Below are 4,663 nucleotides of genomic sequence, written 5' to 3'. Positions count from 1 at the left end.
AATGGTGAGCTTCCTAGCTGTGCTTTATCAGTGGAGGCTTCTCAGGTTGGTTTGCCAGGACAGGCTTTTCCTGGCCAGTTTAATGTCAAATTCATTATGATATTTATCTGCTGCTTTAGATCTGATTCAAAGCCTTTTTTTGAAGTCGGTAAGGGTCTTTCCATGGATTTCAGTGCTGTTTGGATCAGGCCCTCCAACAGCCTCAGAGCATAGCTTTAAGTATCAGTTTTGCAACCCTGCTTTCTGATACCACTGGTCTCTGCCATTCTTTACTAAATATACTCAATGCATAGTAAATTGAAATCCATTAAAATGAATACGGGCTAGTGGATAGATAGATAGATAGATAGATAGATAGATAGATCTGCAAAACATTGGCAAATCTGCATAACCAGTTACCATTGTTCCTAATGCTTTCAATTTATCCTAATAGACAGTTAATGAATACTTTATAAAGCCTTTAATGGGGTATTTTAAAATCAATGGCACTATTTTATTGCCGTTTGTATTATCTTTATTTGGATGGTGTCTTAGCACTCTGATGCCCATTGATCGCATGACCTGATCAATGGGACAAGATTTCATTTTAACTACCTTGAGATGGACAAGGAACACTGTGTCTGGGTGTGTGTGTGTATGTGGAAGAGGAATCCTACTTAATGTTTTTGAGGGGTTAGATTGTGCAATTCTTACTAATATCAGTGAACATTTAATAATCTCACTGAAGTCAGTGAAACTATTTGTGTGAGTAAATGCTCACCAACATGATTAAGGGCTACAGAAGCTAAACCTAGATGTTCTCCCCACATTAATCATCTCTTGTAGTTTGGCTACTAAATTTTCTGATGGGCAATTGGGCCTGATAAATCAATTATCTTCAATGGTTCTTAGCCAATCAGCAGTGCTATGCAAGGGAGAGATCAGCAGAGTTATGCCATATTTTTGCTCACCACATTTAGATGCTACTCTGTAGCACCTAGATACTATGGTGATTATACTTAGATAGACAGACAGATACATTTGAGGTTTAACAAGTTATTCTGTCCATTTCAACTTGTATGGTTTCACAGCCATTGATTTTTCTTTCATGTTTTTGGCTTGCTCCAGTTCAACATGGCACACATAGGTGATATTTGCAACAAAAGTGGTGAGTTCCATTAATCTTGGTGCATTATACATGGGCTTGATTGGAAGAGGGGTTGTTTGACCATGAAGATCAACCATGAGTCAAAGGTGTCACACATGTAATTGAAATCAAAACAAATCACAGATCAACCAGGGGGAAATTGAACCAATCCAAAGATGGCAGCAAGTTCCACTTGGCTTGTAGAGCCTGGAAAGTCTTGAATGAAATTTGACAGTTTATTCCATGGTCAAACATGGAAAAGTCAAGATTGGCAGGGGGAAAGACTTTTATTTAAAAGGTTTGTGCAGCTCTAGTGGTTAGCCAATCAGATCACCAGAATGAACTTTCCTAAACATCTTATATGAATGGGTATGCAGCCCAGAAGGCCCCTCTCTTTGAACTTAATATTCAGATGTGGCCTCTAATTTTGCAGACACGGGTTTGCACAATCCAGACTGCAGTGCAGAGATAATTAGGCCTTCAGTGGTTCCTACAGGGGTTTCTCCTGCACAGTTCTAGTTTGGGGCTGCAGCATAAAGTGGGTACCAGGCCCAGTGGCTACATAGCAGCATCTGGCATTTAGGTTTGTGCTTTAGTGGAGCTAGATGTTATTTCTGCTTCCATTGTTTAAAGGGAGGAGGGATCCCTTCTGGATGCTCACCACTACCCCTCGCTCCTTTTGCTGCTGTACTCACCCTTGGGGTTCCTGTAATTTTGTTTCTTTACCAGAAATCTCTTGCCTTTCTTATTGCAGAGATTAGTGTGCTCAGGAAATGCATGTTCTATATTGTTTAGCCAACAGAATGTTGGGAATCATTAAGAAAGGGATAGATAATAAGACAGAAAATATCATATTGCCTCTATATAAATCCATGATACGCCCACATCTTGAATACTGCGTGCAGATGTGGTCGCCTCATCTCAGAAAAGATATATTGGAATTGGAAAAGGTTCAGAAAAGGGCAACAAAAATGATTAGGGGTATGGAATGGTTACCGTATGAGGAGAGATTAATAGGACTGGGACTTTTGAGCTTGGAAAAGAGACGACTAAGGGGGGATATGATAGAGGTCTATAAAATCATGACTGGGGTGGAGAAAATAAATAAGGAAGTGTTATTTACTCCTTCTCATAAAATAAGAACTAGGGGCCACCAAATGAAATTAATAGGCAGCAGGTTTAAAACAAACAAAAGGAAGTATTTTTTCACACAGCCCACAGTCAACCTGTGGAACTCCTTGCCAGAGGATGTTGTGAAGGCCAAGACTATAACAGGATTAAAAAAAGAACTAGATAAATTCATGGAGGATAGGTCCATCAGTGGCTATTAGCCAGGATGGAGAGGGCTGGTGTCCCTAACCTCTATTTGCCAGAAACTGGGAATAGGCGACAGGTGATGGATGACTTGATGATTACCTGTTCTGTTCATTCCCTCTGGGGCACCTGGCATTGGCCACTGTTAGAAGACAGGATACTGGGCTAGATGGACCTTTGGTCTGACCCAGTATGGCTGTTCTTATGTTCATGTTCTTATTGTTGGGGGAGGGCAGCTATTCTGGGTTTGGCTAGAATTGGGAGCTACCTAGGAGAAATGCTAGAAGGTTGGGCTAGTGGTATAAGGTTATAAGTGGTTTCCATGGGCCAGCTTCTTTGGAAGGAGATTCTCTTTGTTCCCGGTAATCAGAATTGGACTGATCTGTGTGTTCTGTCTGCCAGCTGGTGGCCAGACCCTCCATGGAGCCTACACATTTCTAGAGCTGCTACCTCTGAAATAGGGCACCAAAGCCTAGGGCCCATTGATTTCAGTGGGAATTAGGCTCCTAAATCCCTTTGAGGATATGGGTCCAAATCCATTTGAGCAAATGTATGACTTTTCCAGTAAACATTCCCCGAAACCCCAGGAGCCTTCTCCCTATCCAAATCAAGGCATTAATTCCCGTCGCCCCAAAGCCCTTGTCTGCTGCTTGCATGGAAGTCCAAGCATTTAGAAATTCACAGAACAACCACTCTCTCCTCTCCTCCTTCATTTCCAAAGCACCAGCCCTGGCTGTGAGCTTCACAATGGAAGTTAATCTGCTGGCTACTGATCTCTCCAGCAATAGGGGATAAGAAGAGAAACAATATGGAGAAGGCCTGTGGGTCAGGCCCTGGCCTAGAGGGCTTGTAGTGAGGCGGCCTGGCTCCCGGCCGCACCTGAGAGGGATGAGCCAGAACAGCCGCCACAGTGGGCGGAGCCACAGCCGCCTGTCCCTGCCCCCCCGGAAGTCAAGGGGCGGGACAGGAAGTATAAAGGCCCAGGCCCAGCGCTCAATTGCTGCCCGGCGGCCGGAGAGGACAGACGCTCCTGACCGAGCTCCTGCTGGACCGAGCCTTCCCTGAGCCCGGTACCCTGAGGAGGACTGGCCGAGCCTTCCCCGAGCCCGGTACACCGAGGAGCTGCCTGAGCGTCCCTCCGACCTGAGTCCGGAGGAGCAGCCCGACCTATCCAGCCCTCAGTACGCTGAGGAGCCCATGGTGTGGGACCCCGCTGCGGACACCAGCGATGAGCAGGTACCCATGGAGGAGGAGATGGGAAGTAGCCCGGGGGTAGCTGACCCCAGTCTGGCTACCGCAGATTTCGAGCCGATGTCGGTGTGTTGTGGTCAGGACCCCACCGATGCAGCAGCAGACTAACTGCCGCTGTTAGGGCCCCGGGCTGGGACACAGTGGAGTGGGTGGGCCTGTGTCCCCCCTGCCACCCCACTCACGGGTGCCAGTCTCCCCCTCATCCCAGCGCTCAGACATAGAAGTCTGGACTTAACTGCTGTTTGCTCAGCTCCTGCCTGAGGACCTGAGCCCTTGAACTACTGCTTGTTGCCCTGCCCTGACCCAGGGCTTGGGCTTTACTGACTTTGTTTGCTCAGCCCCCGCCTGAGGGTCTGAGCCTCAGAACTATGGTTTGTTGCCCCGCCCTGGCCTAGGGCTTGGGCTCCACTGACTGTGTGTTTTTCTCAGCCCCTGCCTGAGGGTCTGAGCCAGTGGACTACCATTTGCTACCCCCGCCCTGACCCAGGGCTTGGGGCCTTAAATACTGTTTGTTTTGCTTAGCCCCTGCCTGAGGGTCTGAGCCTAGGAACTACCATTTGCTGCCCCGCCCTGACCTAGGGCTTGGACTTCAGAGACTGAACTGATTATGTGGCCCTGCATAGTGAGGCGGCCTGGCTCCCGGCCGCACCTGAGAGGGCCGAGCCCCAACACTGGACCCTTACACGTGGTACCTTCTCTGAGGAGTCTCGCCCAGGATGTGGGCGCAAGCTCTTGACGCCGGTGAAAAGGGGGCCGCGGGAGAGAGACCTCCCGCCAGAGAGATGGATCTGTCTCAGCTCCTGGCCCTCATGACGGAGAGCCAGGAGCGACAGCAGGTGGCCCAGTCGTGACAGCAACAGGAGCAGCAGTTCGTCGAGCAGCTAGGATCCCAACAACGGCAGCTCATTCAAGACCTGGTTACCCAGCACCAGGACTTTCAGCGGCAATGTGTCCAGCAGCTCGCAGCGGCAC

This window comes from Mauremys reevesii, linkage group 9 (assembly GCF_016161935.1).
Source record: "Mauremys reevesii isolate NIE-2019 linkage group 9, ASM1616193v1, whole genome shotgun sequence".
Lineage (NCBI taxonomy): Eukaryota > Metazoa > Chordata > Testudines > Geoemydidae > Mauremys > Mauremys reevesii.
The sequence above is the reverse complement of the archived record's forward strand: the minus strand, read 5'-3'. Positions refer to the sequence as shown.